Below are 27966 nucleotides of genomic sequence, written 5' to 3'. Positions count from 1 at the left end.
ATTTTAACTTTATGTCCAGGACGGTCAGAGCAGGGTTCAAAAGTATTCTAATACTGATTATAAGAGGAATGATTTCCCTGTAGGGTCACTGTCATCCTACTCTCTGCTGAGGACTAATGCTGAATTACGTTGTTTTGAAGCTAGAAAACATTGGCAACAACCTACTTGCATCTAGAGCTGGAAAATTCTTTTCTTTCTAGTTTTGGTTTAAAAGTCTACCTTTGAAATGACATTGATTTGTCTAGCTTAGACAGAAATCCCCACCTCATCATTTCTCAACCCCTAATCCTATGAGATGGTTTGAATAAAATATGTTGCGTGGTCAGGTAAGTTTGTAAAAAAGGTATGCAATATTCCCTTATGGAAAATCTAAATTTACTTCGAAACATTAAAAGTTCTGAGAATTACTGAAGGAAAGAAATTTTCTTTTAACCTGATATTGCCTGAATTCATTTGACTAGCTAGCTGTTTTTCTTTGAATCCTTCTTAACATCTTTAAGAAGAAGTTCAGGTCCAAATAGTGTCCCAGTAATAACCATAATTGCCACAAGGATGATGGTCACCTGTAATTCTCTCTTACTTCGCATTCTACAAAGCATTTTTGGGTCCATAATTACCTTTTTAAAAAACCTTCTAATATTAGAGGTAGAAAACATTTTTCCCATTTGGGGAAATTCAGGCTGAGAGAGATTACAAGATTTCATTAATATGACACAATGAATAAATGGAGATCTGGGACAGAAACAACAAAGAGTCCTCATATTTCACGAAGCTGCTTCCTAAAATACACGTAGAGAGTCTAAACTTCTTTTACGGATGACAGAGATGGTACAGTAGCATATGAATATTATAATTTACATGCAGTAGTAACTAACATCTATAGCAGTTTAAGATTCTAAACCAAACTTTAGATAGTGCCATTTATTTAATAATTATTTCTTGATTTCCTACTATGTGTCAGATAGTTACAGCAGAAAATAAGATAGACAACAGCTTGCCCTTATGAAGCTTATATTTTATTGAGGGAGAAAGAAAATCAGAAAGTAAATATTCACACATATAAACAAATAAATCAAATACTATCAAGTAGTGGTAAGTGCTATAAGAAAATAAAATAGGCAATGTGATAGAGAGTGATGATGGAGAGGAAATATCTATCAGAGTCCCAACGGGTGTTATGGCTTGAATTGTGTCCCTCCAAAATTCTTATGCCATCCTAACCCCTACACCTCAGAATGTGACCTTATTTGGAAATAGAGTCATTGCAGGTGTAATTCATTAAGATGAGGTCATTAGAGTGATCCCTAATCCAATATGACTGGTCTTTTCATGAAAAGAAGAAATTTGGACACAGATACACACTCAGGGAGAATGTCATGTGAAGGTGAGGGCAGAGATTGGGATGATGCTTTTACCAGCCAAGGAATGCCAAAGATTGCTTCAAGCCACCAGTAGCTAGGGGAGAGGCATACAACAGGTTGTTCCTCACAGCCATCAGAAGAAGCCAGCCCTGCTGACCCCGATGTCTTGGATATCTAGCCTCTAGAACTGTGAGACAATACATTTCTGTTGATTAAGCCACCCAGTTTGTGGTACTCTGTTATGGCAGACCTAGGGAAGCTGCTACAGCAGGAATTAGATGGCACACTCAAGGTAAAAGAGTTTAATGAAGGGAAGCCAACAATGGATGGTGACACATCTCAGGCCCCCAAATAGGAAGCAACTATTACACCTGGGCCTGACACGATGAGGGGAAGGAGCCATTTGTGGAAGCTTATAGGAGGGTATAGCTATAGAAGAGACCAACTATTGGGAACTTTGGTAGAGGAACATGGCCACTGCCAACCAGCAACTCAGCATGAGGGGAGCCAGGGAAATATACATCCTGAGCTTTCTTTGCTCCCGCCCTCCTATTTCCACCATTGCTTCCCGTTGGCAAAACCCAATGGAAAGAGAGGTGGAGGAGGCCTGGTTGATGTAGCCCGTGAAGGTCAGCTTTCTAGGGAACAGAACAGAGTGGAAAGGGGTAGCAGTGTATCTGGAGGAACACATGGGGACTATTTAGCAGTGGTTAGAGAAGTTATTTTTGAGGAGATGGCATTTGAGCTGTGACTTCAATGAAGCAAAGATCACAGAGAAGCATATTCCTGCAGAGGGAACAACAAATGTAAAGGCCCTGTAGGAATGAACTAAGTGTATTTGAGAAGTGGAAAGAGAGCCAGAATGTCCATAGTGTGGGGAACACAGGGGCATATATACATGATCAGCTCAGAGAGGTGGATCACTGAAACATTTAAGGCCTTGTAAGCTGACAGTAAGAAGTTTAGACTTTTAGTGTAAGCATAATGGGAAGCAAATGAACAATTTTTAGTTATTGAGATGTGATGCAATTTGCCATTTTTTTGCTGAGGAAGATTTGCCCTGAGCCAACATCCATGCCAGTCCTTCTCTATTTGGCATGTGGGTCACTGCCACAGCATGGCTGATGAGTGGTGTAGGTCCATGCCGGGAATCTGAACTCGTGAACCTGGGTCTCTGAAGCAGAGCACACTGAACTCAACCACTAGGCCACTGGGCCAGCCCCAATTGTGTTTTGAAAGGATCACTTTAACTGCTTTGTGGAGCCTTGTTGTAGGAGGGTGAGCCCAGTGCAGGGTGCTTTCTTAGGAGGAGAAAGCAGTAGCCAGACGAGACACAATGGTGGCTTGGACAGAGGTGGTAGAAAAGGAGGTGGGAGAAGTGGACAGATTGAGGCTCTATGCTGAAAATAAGGAAGACAAAACGTGTTCTTGCAGTGCATGTGGAAAGGAAGGAAAAATGAGGAATCAAGGTTGATGTCTCGGTTTTTTGGCTTGAGCAATTCAGTGGTTGGTCACAATGTTTACTAGGATAGGGAAATAAGGAAGAGCAAATTTGAGATGAAAACTATGAGTTCTGATTGGGATACATTAAGTTTTAAATATTCTATAGGTTTCCAACTAGTAAAGATGTCAAGCAGCAGCTGGCTATGAGTCCCAATCTCAGGAGAGAAGTCAGGGCTGGAAATACAAATTTGATGTGTTAATTGAAGCATGTATATGAGATTGACTAGAAATGCCTACTGCAAGATTACACACGGAGAAGAGATGTCTTTTTCTGGCGATATGGAAAGCTAGAGATTCTGAGACTCATGTCTGCTAGATGACGTCTAAAAATACTCAACAACAGCAACAACAACAAACCCTTTTGAAATGATCAAATGAGCCCTTTAAGAAACGAATGGAAATCTTCTGAGGTTAGGAATAAAGAGGAACAGGCGAACCTGGATGTAAATAGTGTAGACTGAATATTTGTGTCCTCTCCAAAGTTCACATTGAATTTGAAGCCTTAACCCCCAGTGTGGCTATATTTGGAGATGGGACCTTTAAGGAAGTAATTAAGGTTAAATGAAGCTATAAGGGTGATATGGTGATCTGATAGGATTAGTGTCTTTACACGAAGATAGCAGGGACACTGAGCTCTCTTCCCTTCCCTGAGCACGCAGGTGCAAGGAAGACACAGTGAGAAGGCAGCCATCTACAATCTAGAAAGGAGGTCCTCACCAGAAACAAAATCTACTTGAATGTTGACCTCGGACTTCTAGCCTCCAGAACTGTGAGAAAATGAACTGTTGTTTAAGCCACCCAATCTGTGATATTTTTTATGGCAGACTAAGGCAGTAAATGAACTCTGAATCCTTTGCATATATTGAAGCCACTGGAAATGGGCTGCCAAGAGCTTTGACACACAAGGCATGTTGGAGGCAAAGTCTTGGGTCAGTGCAGGGCATAGATTTACCACCTTATATAAATAGAAATCACCTTATGTAAGTCCAGGACATAGGAAGAACTATGTCGTTAGGTAAAGGGTGAACTAGAGAAAGAAAACTCACCCCTCAGAAACAGACAGCTGTGTTGGCTGTGGGATTGGATGGAGGTTAAAGAAAAGAAATGTCTGTTCCTAAGAATCTCTTCCATGGACTTAGCTGAATGCATATCATTTTTGTAGTCTCAAGAACTGCAGGCTAAGGACTGTGGTGTAAAGTGGAGTCTGGTGTCCTTAGGCACAGAGCAGAGCCAACCCAAACCTGCCTGGGAGGCCTCTTCCTTGGTTTCAGGCCTCAAAGAATTCCCACAAAGCTCAAGCAAATTTAAAACACATGAGGAAACAAGCTACTTTGAACAAGGATTTGCAGAAATAATAAGCAGATCTAGAAATGTAAGATATTCAAATTTGAAATTATTGGATACAGAATACAAAAACACTATGTTATTGCTTAACAAAATTAAGGGAGGAAATAAAATCTGACAAAGAAATAAAAGACTACCAAATTGAGCAAAGAGATTGGAGAAAAGCAAATTGAATTTGCAGGAATAAAATGTATAATTGTTTATTGAGCACCTGCTATGTCACAGGCATTCTTCTAGTGGTTGGGTTTACTTCAGCGAACAAAATAAACAAAAATATTTGACCTCATAGAGCTCACTGTCAAAAGGGGAAATAAATAAAATTTAAAATGTACTGGAAAGGTTAAAGAGCAGAGTTCAAGCTGCAGTAAGAATTAGTGAAGTGGAAAATAAATTTAAAGACGCAGCAGAATTCTGTATAGAAGTACAAAGATATGAAAAATGTGACAGAGATTAAGTCACGCAAGAAGCATGAAGGTATAGAAGGTAATAAAGTTACAAAAGGAGATAAGAGAATGTGGGAAAAGCAATTTTCAAAAGTTAATGGTTGATAATTTGATGAAAGTAATGACTTTTCAGATTCATATTACAGAAATAAGATGTTAAAAGTAGCCTGCGAGAACAGACATTTCATAAACAAAGGAATGACGATGACACTGACACTTGCCTTCAGAAGAGTAGGACCCAGAAGACATGGAGTGGTGTCTTCAACGTGCTAAGACAAAATAATCAGCAATCTAGAAGGTGTACTCAGATAAACTGTGTTTCAAGAACGAAGATTAAATAAAGACCTTTCAGTAAAAGAAAAATGGGCTTTATTCAAAAAAGAAACTTGCCCAAAAGAACTTCTAAAAGGTTTACTTCAAGAGGAAGGAAAGTGATCCTCAAACATGATTTGAGATGTAAGGTAAAATAGTCAGTAAAAGTTATGGTAAATATGTAGAAATACATAAACAAATACTGATGGTATAAAACACCAATAATGCTTAAGTTATGGAGTTAAAATTAAGATAGAGCTAAACCATAGGGCCACAATCACATGATAAGAAGTGAGGTGACTGCATTTAAAGCGTTCCAAAATCTTTATATTTGTATGTGAGGTGGGGAAAGACTAACTTTATATTCTGTGAAGCTAAGTATCCATTTACAATGTAGTGAGTATGAGAATAGAAATAAGGTGTGTATCTTCCAAACCAGGAGAGGGAAAAAATAGAATGAGAAAAAATATCTATAGTCAGTTTAAATGTAAGAAGAAAGGGGTTTAAAAAAAAACAGAGAAAGAAACAAGGGGCAGAAGGAATGAAAGCTTGAAATAAGATGGAAGAATAAATCCAAATATATCAGTAGTAACAATAAATTTAAGTGGACTAAATTCTATAGTTAAAAATCATAGATTGTGAGAAGAGCTTTTTAAAAAGACATCTGTATGCTGTTTATAAGATATACACGTTTATAACATAAGGACAAGAGAAGGAGAAAGAGAATGGAAAAGGATATTCCAGGTAAACATAAACCAAAAGAAATCTGGTACATCATTGTATCTGACTATGATTTAAAGAAAAATATATACTAGACATAGAAGGAGTTACTATATAATGATACAGAGTTCAATTTTTCACATAGTCCAAATTTGTCTCTTTCTAATAACATAGCCTCCAAATATATAACGCAGAAAGGTGATAGATAAACTGATCAAAATAAAGCAGCAAAAGACAAATATACAATTGTAATGGGAGATTTTAATATATGTCTCTCTGTGTTTGATAGATCAAGAGGACAGAAATCACCATAGATATAGAAAATGTGAAGAAAACAATTAACAGTCTTGATCTAAAGGCCAGATATAGAACTCTGTGCTTAATAATGGGAGAATAGACCTCTTTTCCAGAACACCCAGAGCATTTTAAGAATTGACTACTTTTAAGGCCATAAAGTAAGCCTTAACACTTTTCAAACACTTAGTATCCTACAGAACTCATTTTCTTACCAACGCATTTAAGCAAAAGTCAGAAACAAAGTGCTAACTTAAAAACATGCCTTAGAAAATTAAAACTTAGACTTCTAAATATCTTAAGTACCGAAGAAGTTATCATGATAGCAATTAGAACTGAGTGACAATGAGAATGCTGCCTAACTGCAGATTTCCCTTTATAGCCTTACCTAGAGGGAACGTATGGCCTTACCTGTTTGTTTCAGAAGAGAAGAAAGTGGGGAATGAGATAAGCATCCAACTTAAGAAACAGAGAAGAGAAAAATGGAATAAATCCAAAGAAAGCAGAAGGAAGAAACTAAAGATGAGATCAGAAATTAGATGAAGTAGAAAACAAAGATATAATGAATGGATCAACAAATCAAAAGTTGGTTCTTTAAAAACGTTAATAAAATTGACAAACTCCTAATAAAATTGTTCAAGAAAAACAGAATGCAAAAAATTAAACAATGATTTGAATGACTATGGATTTCTTATCAGAAAACCGTAAGAGGCCAGAAGACAGTGGAACAAAATAATTAAAATACTAAGAGGAAAGAACTGTAATTTTGAATTCTCATCCAGCAAAAGGAAATATCCTTCCAGAAGGCAGGTGAAATGAAGACATTCTCAGGTGAAGGGAAAGTAAGAGAATTTGTCACTATCAGACCTATTCTAGAAGAAACGCTGAAGTTCTAAATTCTTCAGACTGGAGGGAAATGGCACCTGGGAGAATCTTGGAACTGCAACAATAAAGGAAGAGCAACAGAAATGGCCAATATCTGGGCATAGAGGATAGACTATTTTTCTTTTCTTAAGTTCTTTAAAATACATGCGACAGTTGAAAGCAAAAAGTGTAACCTTGTCTTGTGGGGTTTTTAATGTAATACAAATGTGTCTATAAATAAAAGAGGAAAAGTAAAGGAACCAATGTGGTTGTAAGGATTTTAGATTTTATTTGAGGTGGTAAAACAGCAGCTTTAAGTAGATTAAGAACGGTTTGTGTGGGGGCTGGCCCCGTGGCTGAGTGGTTAATTTCACGTGCTCTGCTTGGGCGGCCCAGGGTTTCAAGGGTTTGGATCCTGGGTGCGGACATGGCACGGCCTATCAAGCCATGCTGAGGCGGCATCCCACATGCGACAAATAGAAGGATCCACAACTAAAAATATACAACTATGTACTGGGGGGCTTTGGGGAGAAAAAGGAAAGATAAAATCTTAAAAAAAAAGAAGAAAGGTTTGGGTATTTATAATCACTATGGCACCTACTAAATAACATCAAGAGATATAGTCTCTTAGTAATCAATCAAGCAAGTAGACAGAAAATCAGCCAGGATATAGAAGACTGGGATCATTTCAAGAGCGATTGGAACATTCATTAAGACAGACCATATGATGATTCATTAAACAAATCTTAAAATTTTAAAAGAATAGAAGCCTTACAAAGTAAATTCTCTGACCACAATGAAAGTAGATTGGCACACCTACGTGGACTTTTGGCAAAGATCGAGAAAGGATAGTATTTTTCAACAAATGATCCCGAGACAATTACTTATCCATGAAAAAAATTCATTTGACCCATACCTCACACTTTATACAAAAATTAACTGGAAATGCATCATAGAGCTAAACATATAACTATACATCTTCCAAAAAAAAAATAGGAGAAAATCTTTGTGATTGTGAATTAAGAGTTCTTAAACACCCAAAAGCATGATTCATGAAAGAAAAAAACCCTGATAAATTGGACTTCATCAAAACTAGAAACATTTGTTCTCCAAAAGATAGTTACCAGAATGAAATAAAAAGTCATAGACTAGGAGAAAATATTTGTAAATCATATGTCTGAAAAAGTACTTGTATTCAAAAAATGCAAAGAATGTTCAAAACTCAATGACAAGGAAACAAACTTCAATTAAAAAAAAATAGTAAAAGAATTTGAACATTTTCCCAAGGAAGATATACAGATGGCAAATAAGCACATGAAAAGATACTCACCATCATTCATCATTAGGAAAATGTAAATTGAAATCTTAATTAGATACCACTATATACTATTAGAATGTCTAAAACAAACAGAAACCTGACAATACCAAATAATGATGAGCAAGCAGGGCACTTGGAATTCTTATTTGTTGCTGGCGGAATGCAAAATGGCAATGTCTTTGGAAAACGCTTGGGCAGTTTCTTTTCTTTCTGTTTGTGTGTGTGTATGTGTGTGTGTGTGTGTGTGAGGTAGCTTGGCCCTGAGCTAACATCTGTTGCCAATTTTCCTCTTTTTGCTTGAGAAAGATTGTCGCTGAGCTAACATCTGTGCCAAAATCTTCCTCTACTTTATGTGGGATCCCACCACAGCATGGCTGGATGAGTGGTGCTAGGTCCACGCCTCGGATCCAGACCTGTGAACCCCAGACCACCAAGCAGAGCTCATGAACCTAATGACTACACCACTGGACCAGCCCCTTGAGCAGTTTCTTATAAAGATAAACATACACTTCCCATATGACCCAGTATCCTCACTCCTATGTATTTACTCAAGAGGAATGAAAATGTATTTTCTCACAAAAACCTGTACATGAATGTTTATAGCAACTTTATTCATAATTGGCTCACGCTGGAAGCAGTCCAGATGTCCTTCAATTGGCGAATGGCTAAACAAACTGCAGTCCATTCATACAATTGAATATAACTCAGTGATGAAAAGTAATCAACTACTGATGCATGGACAACATAGACGGATCTCAATTGCATTATGCTGAAGGATAGAAATTAAACCCCTAAGGCTACGCATTCTTTGGTATTTAAACGACACTCTGGAAAAAGCAAAACTATAGTGGTTGCCAGGGGTTGAGGGGGCGGGGAGGGTCTGACTACAAAAAGACAGCATGAGGAAATCAGGAGGGTGATCAAACTGTTCTGTATCTTGTTTGTGGTAGTGGCTACAAGACTATGCATTTGTGAATTTTAGTGAACATAAATTTAAAAATAAATGTTGAAAAAATAATAGGAAAAAAATCCATGAGCATTGGCAGGGAGAGATACTGGGAGTTAAAAGAAACAATAAAGGAGGGAGGATTCTCGTTTATTATTCATATTGGGGGATCAGAGAAGACTATAAGGAAGTGACTTTAAGCTGAGCTGTGAAGGATGAGGAGGAGCTGGACAGGAGAGAGATGGGGGGAAGAGGATTTCAGGCAGAGGAAATGGCTTATACAGTAGTCCCACCTTATCCGAGAGGGTTGTGTTCCAAGACCCCCAGTGGATCCCTAAAACCACGGATAGTATTGTAGGGGAGGAAAAACCATTTCTCTTCCCTCTAGGTCCTTCTGGCTGGTCATAGAATTAAATTGACATGAGACAGAATAACAGGAGAAAATCAAAGTTTAATAACATACATACATGGGAGAAACCCCAGGAAAACTGAGTAACTTGCCAAATGGCCTGAACCACCACCTTAAATACCATCTTTAACTAAAGACAAAGGAGGGTGTTGGGGGTAGTGCTTTGGGATTTCCAAGGGGAGGAAGGCAATTTATATGGAAATGGAAAAGCAAATGTTTGATTAAAAAAATGTTTGCTGGGCCATCTATAGATAATGGGACTGGAGAGAGAATTTTGATAAAAATGGGCTTAGCAAGGATCCTCCCAGTTTATCAGACCCAGAGTTTTCTCTGGTGATAGCCTGTCCTGGGACAGGACTTCTCTCTTAAGTTCTCTTACATAGTTAGGGGAAAGTTCAAAGTTTCTTTCAGAGTCTTTTGTTCTTAAAAATAATCAAGCCAAAGAGACACATTTTGGGGGCCGATTCTGATCCCCCACAGTATCAAATCCTATATATACTACCTTTTTTTTTCTGACAAAGTTTAATTTATAAATTAGGCACAGTAAGAAGTTAACATTGATAATTAATAATAAAATAGAACAGGGGGCCGCCCAGTGGTGCAGTGGTTAAGTGAGCATGTTCTGCTTTGGCGGCCTGGGGTTCTCTGGGTTGGATCCCAGGTGTGGACATGGCACTGCTTGGCAAGCCATGCTGTGGTAGGCATCCCACATAGAAAGTAGAGGGCACAGAGTTAGCTCAGGGCCGGTCTTCCTCAGTAAAAAGAGGAGGATTGGCAGCAGATGTTAGCTCAGGGCTAATGTTCCTCAAAAAAATAAAAAATAAAATAAAATAGAACAATTATAACAATATACTGTAATAAAAATTGTGTGAATGTGGTCTCTCTCTCTCAAAATATTTTATTGTATGGCACTCACCCTTCTTCTTGTGATGCTGTGAAATGATACAATGCCTCCACGATGAGATGAAGTGAGGTGAGTGATGTAGACATTGTGACATGTCGTTGGGCTACTATTGACCTTGTGATGGTAGGTCAGAAGGAGGACTATTGAGCCATGAGAATGTCGATGGTTGGATGCCAGAAGCAGACGATGTCTGTGGTTGACCAAGGGTGACTGAAACTGCACAAAGCGAAACCACGGATAAGGGGGAACAACAGTAGAAGCACAGGAACCCCTGCGGATACCAAAATGTGCAGATGCTTAAGTCCCTTATGGAAAGTCACGTTGTACAATGAATATAGTTGGCCCTCCATACCCTTGGATTCGACCAACCACAGAATGAATCTGGGGAGTGAAACCTTCAGATTCAGAGGGCCAACTGTACTTGACAAGGCAAGGAGCACTTTGCTTCTCAAAAGCTAAGAGAAATGACAGTGTGGTTGTAGCCCAGAGCACTAGTGTAAGAGTGATGAGACGTGAGACTTAAGACAGAGGGCCCAAGCCCTGCAGGGTCTTATGGGCCATTTAAGGATTTTGGTTTCTATCCAAGAACAATGGGATTTTTGCTAGTGGTTAGGAACAGCATGATTAGATTTATAATTGTGCTTTAAAAATAGGACTGTGGGTTCGACAACCAATTGGAGATGAAGGAGAGTAGAGGTTGGAAGACCTGTTTGGTGAAGTGAGGATCCCAGCATAAAAGAAAAAATGGTTTGGGATACGGTCCTTTTACAGACTGTAATTCACACTCTGTGAAAAGTTAGCATTTCTAATAGGTGCTTATTCCAGTTTCTAATGAATTTTGATGCAACGAAGACTGGTTCTGGGTAACAAGTAGCCGTTGACTATCAGCTGACTTCCAGTCAAGAATCTAGAGACCTTCAACCAGACTGTTCTTTCCTTGTGTATCTAATCCATTCTCTTTTTCTGAGTCTGAATGTGATGCAGGTGTTGAAGGGGCACCACAGGAGCCCCTCACCCAACTCTCCAGCTTCAGCAGGACCTAGAGGGAAGAGCCCAGACCTCAGGGCCACAATAAGGTTTGCTTTGCAAGAGGGAAAAAAAAATTCCTACCTAAAAAAAAATTCCCTATCAGGAATAAATATTTTAATTGACCTACAAAGAGCGTGTTTTTCTTGCAAGATTGTAATAAAATATTGATACATGTTTATTTAAAAAAGATTTTAACCAAGTTTCTGGATACAAGATCAGTGCCCCAAAATTAATTACCTTTCTGGTTTCTTTGTATTTTTTTCTTTGAGGAAGATTAGCCCTGAGCTAACATCTGCTGCCAATATTCCTCTTTGCTGAGGAAGACTGGCCCTGAGCTAACAAGCGTGCCCGTCTTCCTCTACTTTATATGTGGGATGCCTGCCACAGCATGACTTGACAAGCAGTGCCGTGTCCGCACCCAGGATCCGAACCAGCAAATGCCGGGCCACTGAAGTGAATGTGCGAACTTAACTGCTGTACCACCAGGCTGACCCTGCCTTTCTGAACATCATCAATAAACCACTAACAAACATAAATTCTAAAAGATGACATTTACAATAGCAAAATAATCAAGGAATTTGGGAATAAATACAACAAAAGATATGCAGGAATATTATGAAGATATTTTAGAACTTGACTGAAAGTACATTAGTTTCCTGGGACTGCCATAACAAATTTGGTGTCTTAAAACCACAGAAACTTGTTCTCTCACAGTTCTGAAGGGCAGAGGTCCAAAATCAAGATGTCAGCAGGACTGCACTCCCTCTGAAGGCTCCAGGGGATTATTCCTCTTCACCTCTTCCAGCTTCTGGGAGCTCCAGGGTTCCTTGGCCCGTGGCTGCATGACTCCAGTTTCTGCCTCCACCTTCGCATGGCCTTCTCTTCTGCCTGTCTCCTCCTCTTCTGCCTCTTATGGCACTTGTCATTAGATTTAAGGCTCACCTGGATAATCCAGGGTGACAGCATCTGGAGATCCTTCATCACAACTGCAAAGATTCCTTTTCCAAATAAGGTCCCATTCTCAGGTTCCAGGGGTTAGAACATGGACATATCTTTTGCAGGTCACCATTCAACCAGTACCTACAGTAAGAGCCAAATAAATGGAGGAATATACCATGTTCATACTCATGAAGACAAATATTTTGATGATGTCGATCTTTGCCAAATTGATTTGATGTGTACCAGTTATATCCCCAAAGAGTTTTTCAATGGAACCTGACAAATTGGTTCCAACAGAGACAAATGGCCAGCATATTCTTTAAAAAGAACTAGGTGAGGAGATATGACCAACCAGATATTAAGATTTATTTAAAAACTCTACTAAATAAGACCGTGTGGCCTTGGCACAAAGATAAACAAACTGACCAATGAAACAGAAGCTAACGTACATGTATACTGAAGCCTGATATATGGAAGATGTGGCCTTGCCGATCAGTGGAGAAAGAATGATTATTTTAGGAAATATTCCTGCAGCAATAGGCTATCCACATGAAAAACTTAAATCAGATCCCTACCTCACATGATATCCAGATGTCAACTCCAGATTTACTAAAGCCCTACACCTGAAAGCCAGGTACTAAGAACAAAAGACAGAAATGAGAAATGAGAAATTTTACTACATTAAAATGAAGAATTTCTTGTAAATGAAAAGAGATCATAAAAAGAGTAAAAAGATGAGCCAAAAACTTAGAGAAGACATTGGAATACATACAACAAAAGGTTAATATCCAGAATAAATAAAGAATTTCTGAAAAAGTTTAATAAAACAATAAAATATATGTATATATTCTGTCTCTCCATATATTATTGTATCTAGATTATGTCTATTAGATTATATTCTAATATAAAATTGGGCAAAATACATGAGCAGACACTTTAAAGAGGAAATATGAATACACAATAAGCATACAGAAACATGTTCAGTCTCATTAGTAGTCAAGGAAATACAAATGAAAACATCAATGAGATATTACTTTACACCCCCTAGATTAGCAAAAATTAAAAAGTTGTAAAATGTTCTCTTTTATTGGGCCCGAAACTCTTGTTGGTGGTAGTGGATACTGGTACAAGCATTTGGGATCACAATATGGCATTATCTAGTAACTTCCAACTTGCCCACACCTTGTCACTCAGCAGTTCTGTTCCAGGAGTCGACTCTGGGGTCTTAGACTGTGGGCAGCAGACGTGTACAAGAATGTTCACGAAGGCAAGGTTTGTAAAGACAAGTAACTGGACACACTCACACGTCTATTAGTGGGAAAATGGACGAAGAAACAGAGATGCAGCCACAGAGTGGAATGCTGGGGACCCGTGAAGATGAATGAGCTGCAGCTGCTCCCATAAGCACGGAGGATGCGTTGAGATTTAATATTAAGTCATTAGAAGTGATTAAGTGATTAGAAGAATACATAGAAGTTTTATAAAGTTTACATTTTAGTTTTATAAACTTTACAAACAAGCAAAACTGAACGACACTTTTCATTTCATCAATAGGGATGACGGCAACTAAGCAGAGGTTTATGGAGGCACTGGCCCCAGGCACAAATGCAAGGGATGTAATCAGTAACTTAGTAATCAAGATAAATCATATTTTAATGCTATATTAAAAGGAAATCAAATCAGCAAACCACAGCGCTTAGGCCAACCACTGTTTCTTTTATTTTTGGTGAGGAAGCTTGGCCCTGAGCTAACATCTGTTGCTAGACTTCCTCTTTTTGCTTGAGGAAGATTGTTGCTGAGCTAACATCTGTGCCAAACTTCCTCTATTTTGTATGTGGAATGCCACCACAGCATGGCTTGATGAGTGGTGTGTAGGTCCACACTTGGTATCTGAATCCACGAACTCTGGGCCGCTGAAGCAGAGCACACGAACCTAACCATACACCACCAGGCTGGCCCCAGCCACCTATTTTTTTATACAAAATTCTGTTGGAACCAGAGGACTGAGCCAAATGAGGCAGTGTTAGAAAAGTACAGGGTCAGATCCCATCTTTATCTAAAACTGTCATATTTCGTTTGTCATGGATTTTTTCATGTTAATTTTGATTTTTAAAATATTGCATTAGAATATTATCCTGATTATGAGCTTTTTTGGTGCCTCCTTAAATTTTGCACCCAAATGGAACGCCTTACTTGCCCCACTCTAGTCCTGGTCCTGGTTGGCTTTACTATTATACTTCATAACTTGCAAAAATGTTATATATGTGTTCTTTTGAATTTATTCAATATTTAAAAGTTTAAAAATTAAATTAAAAAAATAAAAGAAGAGGAAAAGGGGGCTAAGGAAAGAATTCTGGGATTGCTGCAAATTTCAGTAATGTGGAAGAAGAGATGCTGCAAGTTAAAGAGACCAAGAAGGACAAGCCAGCAAAGTAAGACAGAAACTGTGGCATTTTCTAAGAGCGGAATATTTGCAAATCTATCAGGTCAAGGCAGCTTATGCTCTAAACAGCTAGACAATCTCCTGTTAACTACGCACGTTTTCAATCACCTAGACCTTGCCTACAGGAATCTTGCCTAACAGTAGCCCAGCTGTGAGAAGAAAACACATTGTGCATTCATGCACATGAACCATAATTATAAGGTAAAATTATGAAAAGCTATATTTTTGAGCAATCAGAGGGCTAGATGTTGTTTTTAGCATTTTGAGTCATCAACGTAGCATGCTGACTGCTTTTGAGAAACTCCTGTGCCTCTACCTGTCTTGCTTGGCTGACTGGTGGGTTCCTTTCATGCTTCAGGCCTCAGCTCAAGTGCTGTCTACTCTTAGCGGGCTTTCTTGAGGTCAGTTGCTCTTCCGTTTTTTACCTGTCATAATTGTCTCAGAACAGTGTGGACAGAAAAGCTTTGAGGCATGCTTTGGACAGGAGAAATGGCCAAACTGGAAGGGAGACTAGATCTACAATCTCAGGCGATTTAAGACAATGGGGTAACCTGAAATGCCCTGAACAAGAACTTGTGGTTATGTCTGAGCTGGTTGGAGCAGCAATGTTCGAGAATATGAACCAAAATTTGGAATTTAAAAAAATGTAAGGAAGAAGACTTGCTGGACAATCAAGGCTTCCTTCCTTCCTTCCTTCCTTCATTCTTCCCTCCCTGCCCTTTCCTACAACATTTATTGAACACCTGCTATATGCCATATGCTGATTCAGGGACAAGGACTGTTAAGATTAATAAGACATGACCTGGCATGACAGCTTAGGAGTGCTGTCATATTTTGTTGATTCTAATTTGTGCATTTTTCCCCATATTATACCATCTCTGAAATTGGACTATATCTTACAAGCATATCATGGTTTGATAGCATCTTCCTTTTCTTTTTTTAACATTTGAGTTCATAACAGTTTACATCATTGTGAAATTTCAGTTGTCCATTATTTCTTGTCTGTCCCCATATACGTGCTCCCCTTCACCCCCTTCCCCTGGTAACCACTGAACTGTTTTCTTAGTCCATGTATTTGTTTATATTCCACATATGAGTGAAATCATCTGGTGTTTGTCTTTCTCAGTCTGGCTTATTTCGATTAGCATAATTCCCTCCAGGTCCATCCATGTTGTTGCAAATAGGATGATTTTGTCCTTTTTTATGGCTGAGTAGTATTCCATTGTATATATATACACCACATCTTTATCCAATTATCAGTCAATGGGCACTTGGGTTGTTTCCACGTCTTGGCTATTGTGAGTAGTGATAGCATCTTTCTTTATTACATCTTTCAATTGAAAGTGACTTAAATTTGATATAACACCATAGAAGTTCCATCTGTCTGTCTGTGTCAGTTTTACCTGACAGCCAGATGTTGGTACAGAGTCTCCTGTATGCCTTCCTCTTAGGATCCCAAATAGGTGATTGGGAAGAAGCTCCTGGCCCTTCATGGTTGCCTCAGTTCATGTCACTCTGTCCCTTTAAATGAACAAAGCTTGGCGAAGTGAACTCTGGAGTCACCATCTGGCCATGTCACTCCCTTCCTTCTTGCTTCTCCTGCATCTTCCAACCTAACTCGAGGCAGAAAACACATGTGGCCTTGTACTCCCCTGTGTCGTATTATCCTTAACCTGACTGAAGATCAATGTTTGAACCATAATGGTGAACTTCAGTGTCTTCTCCAGTCATGGGAGGGACCCTATACTCTTATTTATAGGAGTTAATACTTGGCTTGTTAAATGCGAACCACAAGAATTTAGCAAAACCTATTTAGCACTTCTTTGCTGCCCTGATTTTAAAAGTCTCACAAGGGTAAAAGGCTGTAAGAAATGTGATTTAAGGGGAGGGTGGGGGAGGTTAAAATGTGCCAGCTTACTAGTTATAAAAATATGACCCCTTTTATACTTATTTCTTTTTTCTTGGTCTTATGGCTTTAGTAATAACATTGAGAGCAATATTAAATATTACAAACTTCAATGGAAATGCATACAGATTTCACCTAACTATGGCCCTGTGTGCCTTTTTGAGAAAAAAAAAAAAAAACAACTTCTTAATTGTATTAAGAAAACTTCTTGGTCTTAGTTTAGAGTTTTCATCAGAATAGTATGTTGATTTTCTTAAATCCATCAAAATTATCCTGATTTTTTTCCTTTGATATTTGATGAAATACTATACATTTTCTGAGTGAATAATCTTTGCATTACCGAAATAAACATCGTTATAGAGTATTATTGTTTTATTTTAGTAGGCATTCGATTTTCTGGTGTTTTATTTCTGCTTTTTCTTCTATATTAAGTGAAATTAATCCACAGAGTGTGTGTGTCTGTGTTTGCTATTTTGGTCAGGTTTGCTATCCACATTATGGAAGTTCTTAAAATAAATTGGGAAGCTTTCAGTATTTTTTTAGAGGCTGTGAACCTTCAAATTCACGCTCTGCCTCTTTTAAGTTGTGTAACTTTGGGCAAGTTGCTTTACTTGTTTTTAAATTTCTTTTGTAAAAGTTAAAACAAGCTTTCTCCACTTTTGAAGTCAATTCTTATAATTAATATTTTATATTTCTTCACATTATATGTATACTTATAATTTATATTTTCCTCTATGAATTTCAAACATGTTACCGGATATATACAAAGGATTTTTAAATTACAATCTGTCAAATCTGTGGTAAATTTTGCATATAAATTTTGCAAATATGATTGGTAATTTTGTATGTTTTGCTTTGTAAAAATATATTCTGGTTTAGTCTTTCTAGTAGTTTATCTGTTTTATTGCAGTCTAGGACCTAGGTTAATTTATCAAATATTTTCAGGTTCTCCAATATACTAATGTCATGTGTGTATCTCTTTTAAACTGGATTTATTATTCACAGCTCTTATCTTTTCTTGTATCCTTTTAATTTCTTTTTTTTTTCCCTTTCCATTTTTTTTTTTTTTGAGGAAGATCAGCCCTGAGCTAACATCTGCTGCCAATCCTCCTCTTTTTTGCTGAGGAAGACTGGCCCTGAGCTAACATCCGTACCCATCTTCCTCTACTTTATATGTGGGACACCTACCACAGCATGGCTTGCCAAGTGGTGCCATGTCTGTACCCAGGATCCAAACCAGCGAACCCCGGGTGGCTGAAGCAGAACATGCGAACTTAACCGCTGTGCCACCCGGCCCACCCATACTCTTTTAATTTTTTTATCATTTTTCTCTGAGTTCTGGGAGGATTGCTTGGGGCTTGGGTTCTAATTCATGGATTTGTTCAAAATTTGGCAGTCGGCTGTTCTATTTCCTCAGTCTTTTCTGATTTCAGATTTTCTCCTTTTTAATTACTACTTATTCTGGCGCCCCATCTGCAAAATCCTCTTCAACCAATCAGAGAATTTCCAAAACTTCATACAGAAATATTGAATCTCATTCCTCAGATCATCATTCGGGTTGCTGCCTTTTTTGACTTGCACTATCTTTCTGATTTTCAGTTATTTACTAAATTAAAGAGGGAGGTCAGGGTTTCCCCAGCATTGGCGGTTTAAGTTCTTTTAGAGATTGTGTGGGTTGAAGTTCCAGACCAACCCAGCCTGAGGTCAACCGGGGCAGCAGACTCGTTCTTTTTCTGTCAGAGTTGCCGTCATTTGGAGAGAGCTATGGTGCTCTCTTTGCCCCTTTCTCAGCGTGGCAGTCCACGTTCAGTGTGAGACATTTGGCAGGACCCCAGGATCCCTACTCCTTGTGGCTCTGGCATGCAGCGCACGCCACAGAGGTGGGGGCAGATTCATGTGTGCCCCTCACAATGTCACCCATGCCTGATTGTTACCTCCAGCCCCTACTCTGCAATGAAGCTTGTAGTCGGGTTTTGCTGAGGTCTTTTTTCATTTAATTTCCAGACTTCAAAGAAACCTGGGGTGATAGGCCTTTTTTCATGGTCTCATCTTTATGATATTCAGCAAAGATTCCTTCATTTCTTAATTACCAGCATTACTATAAGATGTTTCCTGTTTATAATACCTATAGGTTATTTCAACAGAAAACTTGGATGGAATAAAGGGTGGTGAAATGTATCCTCAAGTCACCATTTTTAGCTGAAAACCATCTTTGGCTTTCTGAAGTCTGGGACAGCTACCAAATTACCACCCACATGTACTAGGAATGGCTGGCAAAGTAGGGAATTGGGGGCAGGAGATTTATGCTATATGCTTATTCCATTGCTCAGTCATCACCTACAAGCAGATGTCTTCTGCAAGAACATCAGTTCATTGGCCAAGAGTATCTTGGAAAGAGATCTTTTTTGTAGTGCTTGGTCTTCCAATGTTTTCGATATCTCAGAGTCACCAGATCAATGAAATGTTCGGTAGTGGTTGGCTGCTATCTGCATTGTGCAGTCCCATCTGTAGCTGCTGTCAGGGTCTTTATAATATCTCTGTTTTGCCCCCTCCAAACCATTTCTTGTTAATAAGATTTACCCTCAAGTGGATGGAAATTCGAGTCATTCTGCCCATATGTAAATAGTCTTCTAAATTTATATTGTTAGCTTCCCATTGTACATGCCCATCACACTAGACTGGGGAATTTTGACAAGCATTCCAAGGTTTTAATAGCGACATCAAAGTTTCCTTTTAAAATTCTAGAAACACATACATAGCTTATCATTTTACATTTAGGTTCTATTTCCCACGTAATTTTTTTCTTCGGGTTCTGGCTGGATTTCCTCTTACCTCCCACTAAACACTGTCTACTAGGCAGTGCTCAAATTCAGCGTGTTAGGAGCAAAACTTTCAGAAGCTTAGCGTTTGGCCAAAGTCTTAAAACAGCAGCAAGAAGAATGCCAAGATTTCAGTTATTTCTGGGAGGTACTTGGGGGAAAGGACATTTGAGCAGGAGAGCCTGTTAACGGCTGAGGTTTGATACATGCACTATTATGGGGACATGGTGCAGGAAGACCTAGATGGTGGGACATCTGATGTGGCATGTACTCAGTCTCACTGACAGGAAGGTTGCAGGGGCTGTTTTATTGCTAACACTTATGAACAAAATCCGAAGCCTTCTAAACTTGTAGGTGACTAAACAAATTTGACGGGAATAATACAGTGCTACTGATGCTAAAAGTCGTTATTACTGTTCCACAAACATTTATTGAGTGACTACTATATTCCAGTCACTGTGCTAAGACCAAAGTACACCCAGATGCAGAAGAACTGCTCACCAAAAAGCTGATCCCTTAGGGAGAAGATTATAGGAAAAAGAGGAACTTATAGAATTCTGTGATTCTACCAGTTAGGTTTCATCTAACTCCTTATAAATATTGATGTTTTAAAATGTTTTATTTTAGGAAATTTTAACTATAACGTAAAAGTAGAGAAAACAATGTAATGAACCTAATGTATTCATCACAGCTTCAAAAATTCATATAGACAAGCTTTTTTTATCTACAGTCCCTCAACTCTCCCCTCAATGAGATTATTTTGTGGTAAATGCTGAACATTATGTAATTTCCTCTATAAATGTTTCAGTATGAAACATAGGACCCTCTTTGTAAATAAGGACTTTCTCTTTTTTTGTCCTGAGGAAGACTGGCCCTGAGCTAACATCTGTGCCAATCTTCCTCTATTTTGCATGTGAGTCACTGCCACAGCATGGCTGCTGACGAGTGACGTAGGTCTGCACCCAGGAACTGAAACTGGTTGCTTAAGTGGAGCATGCTGAGCTTAACCACTAGGCGATGGGGCCAGCCAAGGACTCTCTTTTTTAACATACTCACAATACCATTGTCATCACATGCAAACAAATTTGCAATAATTCATCAATATTACCACATAAATGTTCACATTGAACTGATTGCTCTATTTAAGAAAACTTTTTTATAGTTTTTTTGAATTACAAACCAAATAAGGTCCATAGTTTGCATTAGTTGATAAGTCCTTGAAGTCTCTTTTAAACCATAGGATCCTCTTACATTTTTCTTTTTTTCTTGAATTTTTCTATAGTGTTTATTTTATAGTTTCCTCTAGTTTGATTTTTGTGGATTGTATCCTCATGGGATAATTTAAAATATTCCTCTATTTGTTGTATTTCCTATGAATTGACATTTAGATTTACAGGTTTAATCTGTTTGAAGTTAGAGGGTTTTTCCAACACTACTTCATAGATGGTGTATATTTCTATCAAGAAGAAAATAATGTCTAAAGGTCTCTCTTTTTGTGACATTCATTACAGAATACAAAATGGTGATACTCTATCAGTCCTTTTTCCTTTACGTTTTGGAATACTTCTAAAAGAGAAACTTTCCTCTCATCAACTATTTGGTTATCCTGTAAAACAGACTGGATAAGAAGGGCAGGAAAGATTTGATTATTTCCCTTTGTTTATCAGATTTCAAAATAATGAGATGTTTTCCCCACGTCTTCCAAAGGTGACCAGTTAGTTTGGTTTTAGTATAATTGCAAATTCATAGTTTTACATATACTTAACCTATTTCAATCCATTGAAGTTACTATGCTTATTGATGCTCAAGTCTCCTATTTTAGGCCTGAGGATCTTATTTCGGTTGACTCCTGGGTACTTTTGACACACCCCTGGTGGTCTTCAATCGCTCCCTTACTTTTTTGAATAACAAGATGTTCTAGCATATATTTTACATTTCTGCTCTAGACCCAGAAGTAATCATTTTTCCAAAGAGCCCTGGTTGCTCTAGGAGGGTAATGGTATTTAGAGATCGTAATCTGGACACTAGGGATGTTCATTGCTAATGGATTGCTCATTGGTTCTTTTCTTTTTCAATGGTTAAAGTCAGGGAATATGTTTGTTTTTGGTTACTATTCAGATAAAATGCATCATGAGTTCGTGCTTATGCTTTCAATTCCAAGTTATGATTTGGTTTTTATTTAACTTCACCAATTATACATCTGGATCTCCTGGCAAGGACACACAAAAAAATTTTAGTTCTCTATGACACCGGCCTAATTAGGCATTTTATTTTTCCCATACAATACACACAGCCATGTCAGAAAGCAATGCTAACACCACTACCTCCAACATATTTCCTGAAAATGGTTGAAGTTTTTCTTTCAGGTCTTTTTGTCCTTAGAATATATCTCTAGTGTACACTCTTGGGGATAGACAGTTATTATGCTTTAAAATCTTTAGTTATAATTTCTCTCTCTCTGATTATTCTACCAACTAGAAATAGAATTAGGTTCATTTGTTTCCCGTTACTTTTAAATTCAGAGGTTGTCTTTATTATTTAATTTCGTCTTTATGTTTATGTAAAATATTCGGATAATTCTTGGGGCTGGCCCTATGGCATAGTGGTTAAGTTTGCATGCTCCGCTTTGGTGGCCCAGGGTTTGTGGGTTTGGATCCCAGGCATGGACCTGCACCACTCATTGGCCATGCTGTGGTGGCGACCCACATACAAAATAGAGGACGATTGGTGCAGACGTTGCTCAGGGCTAATCTTCCTCAAACAAAAAAAGAGGAAGATTGGCAATGGATGTTAGCTTAAGGCCAATCTTCCTCAGCAAAAAAAAAGTTCTAAAGTCGAACCTACGAAACAAAATATATTTAGAAAAGTCTTCTATTTCTGTTCTCTCTACCATGTTCCCTCCCTCCTCCTATAACTAGCCATTTGAAAAATAGTTTATTATTTCATTGTTTTAAAAAATGTGATTAAATATATACATATATAATAATTATTTATTTGGATTTTTGAACCCAGCCCAGCTACAGATGAATACAGTTGAAGTAAAAAACCCAAATGGAGGAAAAGAATACCCAGCTGTGCCCTACCCAGATCTCTGTCCCACAGAATCATGAGAAATAATAAAGCATTGTTTCAAGTAACTACAATTTGGGGTGGTTGGTTATACAGCAATAAATAGGTAATAACAGCAATGTCTCCTGGAGTTCATGCTGTAATAGTGTACAGAGATATTAATGTTTATTTTTTAATATGTATCAGAAAATATTTTTTTTCCTTTGAGAGTGACAGCTAGGCTGAAAAATCATTAATACCATCAGTAGGCTGACATTGGAGGGGTTTGCCCCACAATCAACTCGATCACAAAGCTACTCTCTATGGAGAGGTGGCATGAAAATATACCATTTCCTGGTGTAAGGGAGGAAAAATAATTTTCCCTCTACCCTTCTGAGTCTTTGGTTGAGATCCCCTGTAACAAAAGACAGATTAACAAGAGAAAAACAAACAGAAGTTTACTAACACATATACCTCGTGTATACACAGGAGATACCAGGGAAATTGAGTAACTCCCTAAACAGCCCAAGCCACCACCTTGAATACCATCTTCAGCTAAAGACAAAACAAGTCTTTAAAGACAAAAGAAGTATGTGTGGGGTGGGGAGCACAGTTATGGGAAGTTACCAGAAAAAGCAGGGTAAACAAGGTAAGATTTGTTATGCAGATTTAAGTGTTTTCTCCATTGATGAGTTCCTTATGATTTAGTCATCCTTTCTTCCTGGTACAGAGTGGGAGACACTCCTACAAATGAAGATTTCCTTTATAAATGTGAATTTCCCTTACAAAAGGGCAACTTGGTCTCTGTTTTCAGAGCTGCTTCTGTGTCTGCTGCTTCTCAAAATAATCCTTATGCCAAAGAGTTATATTTTGAGATGGCACATTTTGCTACCCTTCTAATAGAAATGCTGCAAGAGTCTTTGGTATACTGGTAACTTTGTATATATGGCCTCAGGAACAGGATTACACTTCCTCCAAGATGCCATAGCATGTTAGTGTTTTTACCATTCATTTAGTACATATTATTTATTGCTGACTTTTGATAGTTCTTATTTAACATGTGGATTATTTTCCTAGGTCTGCTGTAACAAATTACCACAAACTGAGTCGCTTAAAACAACAAAAATTTATTCTTTCGCTGTTCTGGAGGTTAGGAGTCTGAAATCAAGGTGTTGTCAGGACCATCCTCTTTCTGAAGGCTCTTGAGAAGATCCTTCCTTGCCTTTCTCCTTGCTTCTGGTGGTTGCCAGCAATCCTTGGCATTCCTTGCCTTACAGCTGTGTCTTTCCAAACTCTGCTTCCATCTTCACATGGACATCTCCCCTGTATTTCCAGTTATTGGTTAGGGCCCACCTTAATCCAGCAAGACCTTAACTTGATTATATGTGCAAAGACCCTATTTCTAAATAAGGTCACATTCACAGGTATTGGGGATTAGGGCTTTTGGGGGACACAAATTCAGTTCAATCCACAGTAACATGTATGTACTATCTGCATGACAGGATACCTCAGAGATTCAGGTCAATGGGACACTTTTGAGTATAAGTACTTAAAATGTCTGCCTCTCCTACATCTAGGGCAAATCCTCTAACCATCTGAAGACTCACAAAGTGATCTCTTTTAGTTATGCAAATACAGATGCTTCGTTCAAAAATGTGGGTGAGCAAATACTATTTTACCACCCTTTCCAAATGATGCAGTTGGTCTTGTGTGGAGTCTGGGAATTTGTCTTTCTATCAAGTTCCCAGATGATGCTGACATAGCTGACCCAAGACCACACTTTGAAATCACTATTTTTTTAGAACTTAGTCCAACAAAAGACTTTTTCAGAGAGAAGTATTTTATCACTGACATTGTTCAGAATCGCCAGCTTGTGGTGACAATAAAAGGCAGGCTGCTTTCGAATCACTTGTATTATTGTTTTAAATTCTCCACAGACCATGCCCCATCACTGGCTGCTTCAGGTGGACTGCTGGCAAACCCCAGCCGCTGGAGTGCCCCTGCTGTGGAATAAAATGAGCTGTAACTCTAGACTTCAGTGTGGGGCTCCACAGCAGCGTTATCCTGCATGTAGGTCAGCAAGAGTATGCCAGTAGGCAGCGGACAGGTGTTATCTCTTGAACTTTGTAGGACTGATATAAACAATTACCCCACCCAAAAGGAAGCCTCATCACTATTGAATTGATGGCAATTCCTCCTTTTCTATTTACCATCTGCATTCCACCACCTACCTTTAGTTTGAATAAATCTTCTTAGACAATACAGGTAGAGGAAGTCCCAAGGGGCATAATGGACTGACGACAATGCCATGATTAATTGAATTTTTTTTTCAAAAGAAGGAAAATAAGAAAGTCATGTGAACACAGAGCTCCCGAGTTTGTGGAGAAGGCAGTACCAGTGATATCTAGAGTATACTAGCCTGTAGCCAGGAGAACAACAACGAAACTCCTTGTGCCCTACAAGGTATTTAGCACTGTTGGATTTGCTACGATGCTGGTGATTCTGCAGTGCTGCTGGTTACAAGCTTCTCCCTGATTTCCCATGCCTCAGTTTCCCTGGAACAAGCTCATTGAATAAACACTTTGGGGGAAGTGCAGATACAATTACACAAAATACATAAACTGATGTAGGGGAGGAAAAGTGGTTTTCTCTCTATCCTTCTAGGTTCTTGTAATAATCCTCTTGTAATCCTCTGTAATAAAAGACGGATTAATGGGGGGAAAAGAAACAGAAGTTTAATAACATGTATACCTCTGTTACCAAGCAATGGGCTTGTTCTGCTTGCTGAGAGATTAGCCAAAATGTCAGAAGGCAAGTTGGTGGGACAGAAAGGGTTTATTCATTTTTGCCAGCAAAGACAGAAGATGGTGGAGTAGCATCCTCAAAGTCCACCTTCTCAGAAAAAAGACTACAGGCCAGTTATATAGGGGGGAGTATGTGCAGGCATGCATGAAACTATTTCTGGAATGTGGTTTCTTCAGACATATGGTCTCCCGGTGGGCCTTCAAGGTCTGGTCTCAGTTCTTGAAAATCTTCTGTTTTTCCTCCCTTGTGACTGATGTTCCTGTTTTCCCAGAGACTAAACATGGTCAGAGACTGATTCAAGGCCCTCTCCCCTGACTTAGCTTAAAGATAACAAGAACAAAGCTTAATGTCTATGTGTAACATAAAGATCATCGTTTAACTTGTTCTACTTACGTGAGTGGTGCCAGCGCCTCTTGTAGACATGGGAGATACCCGGGAAAACTGAGTAACACTGCAAGATGGCCCAAGCTATCACCTTAAATACCATCTCCAGCTAACCACAAAAGAAGATGTTGCGGGGGGGGGGGGGGCAATTATGGGAGATTACCAGGCGAAGTATGGATAACTGAGGGGATGTTTGCTATGCAGATTTAAGATGTTGCTTTCTCCAATGATAAGTGTTTCTAGAGATTTAATCATCCTCCTTTTCCTGGGACAGAGGGGAAGACACTCTTACAAATGGAGATATGCCTTATAAATGTAAATTTCCCTCACGAAAGGGTAACTTCTACCTGGTTTTCAGAGCTTTTCCTACTCCTGCTGTTTCTTAAGAATAACGAGCTCAAGATAATCCTTACATGAAAGAGGTGTATTTCTGGGTGGCATAGTCTGCTGCCCTTCACAGGTCAACTGGCTTAAAGAAGTATCCCCCTCTTCAGGGTCATTTCTTGACCTATTTGATTCTAATTGGTTTGGTTCCCGGGGACCCTGGCTCAGGAGCTCTCTGCAAACCTTAGGAATACTTTTACTATAAATAACAATAATGTCCTGGTCCACTGCATTCTCTAAGTATTTTAAATACCTTTATGCAGCCATCAGCCAGCCAATAAATGGTCTCCCTCTGACTGGAACACGAAAAAAATCCATAGAACAAAGTCAGCTTCAGAGTTATAAACCTGACATCATCTCCTTCAAAATATATACTGAGACCCAAAGAGATGACGGTAACCGAGCATAACTTGCAATACCATCTTTGATCAAACCCCTTGCTTGGCCAGAGGTTGATCAAAAGGGGAGAATTGTCAACTTGATCTCACATCAACCTTTCCTTCCACTGATCCTGGAAAACCACATCAGCAAAACAAAGTGAAACTTTGAGGTTTCATGTTCTTGTAAACTTTCCATCTGCCCAGAAGTCAGACCATCTAGACAACCAACCCAAACCAAGGAACGTAGGTGATTATGGGTGAAACTCCGCCAATCAGATGTTTTTATTCCTTCTTTTCCTTGTTCCCTATGCTTTGTCCTCTAAAAGCTTTCAGCCTTCCGTCCCACCTTGCCATTCTCCCAGCTCTTGAGTGTGGAGACTGTCTGCTTCATGAAGTGTTAAATAAAGCTTATTTTTGTCACCTAAATTGTCTTCCTTAATCATTTTAACTGAGCATGTATTAGGTATTTAAAAATATTGGATTATCTGTGCCAGTTCTTCCTAAATGCAGAATCAGGATTCAGCTCTCATAATCAGTAGAGCAATTTTTTTTAAATGTGGAAATTTAGGCTTAAACAGGTCCACTGAATCAGACTTGTTGGGATGTGGAGTCTGAGATCTATGTTATATAAAAATCCTCCAGAATGTTTCTAACGCTCAGCTTGGATTGAGGACCAGTAGTCCATAATGAGAAATATGTTAGAAAAACGGGAAGGCATCCTGTAGCCCAGCATCCTGGTCAGTGTTTCCAAATTTACTTTCTTTTCTTTGACTCTCCTAAAATAATAACCCTAAATCAAAATTGAAAGCAAAGAGATTACTGACATCGTTGCTATGTATCACGCCTTCTGTTGGAGAATGTTTCTGGGTTCTCGTGGATGTGTGGCAGTCTTGTCAGCACATCCTAAGTTAAATAAGATAGCTGCTTCTCTTAGCAGGGCATTGAAATGACTCCAGCTAAGAATTGATCCAGTAACAAACAAGCTAATTTATGATGGTAGAAAAAGCATCAGCCTCAGAGTATCTATAATTAGGAAGAACCCAACTGAGATTGAGGTATGCCAAGATGAATGTTCTTCTCCCCTTTGCACAATGCACACACACACACACACACATATCTCTCTTATTTTCATAGATTCTCACACTCAGAATCCTCAGTAAGAAATCATTTGATCTGTCATGTGAGCTTTTAAGCTTTTTTAATGAATAATATAAACCGGAATTGTGATAAGGGATGAAGATGCTCCCACAGCCCTTGAAAGCTTCGAGGCGCTCAAGAAAAGAGAAAATAGACTCCTTTATAAAGACTTTTCATGCTACTGTCCCTACTCTGGCACGTTTCTAAACTGTAAAGTGGACTCAGTGATAGGTGTCTCCCCTCTACCCCTGCTCCCCGAGTCACCTAGCCCCCC

The 27966-nt window shown here is 38.7% G+C and overlaps 1 protein-coding gene across 2 annotated transcripts in view; it reads left to right on the top strand.

Annotated features, from left to right (window-relative positions):
* C22H9orf85 (chromosome 22 C9orf85 homolog) overlaps positions 1–27966 on the top strand; it is a 225226-nt gene that overhangs the window by 150023 nt on the left and 47237 nt on the right. The gene's annotated exons all lie outside the window — the stretch shown is intronic.

The sequence above is a fragment of the Equus przewalskii genome, chromosome 22, assembly GCF_037783145.1.
Source record: "Equus przewalskii isolate Varuska chromosome 22, EquPr2, whole genome shotgun sequence".
Taxonomy (NCBI): domain Eukaryota; kingdom Metazoa; phylum Chordata; class Mammalia; order Perissodactyla; family Equidae; genus Equus; species Equus przewalskii.
Note: the sequence above shows the minus strand (reverse complement) of the source record. Positions and strands in the feature narration are given on the sequence as shown.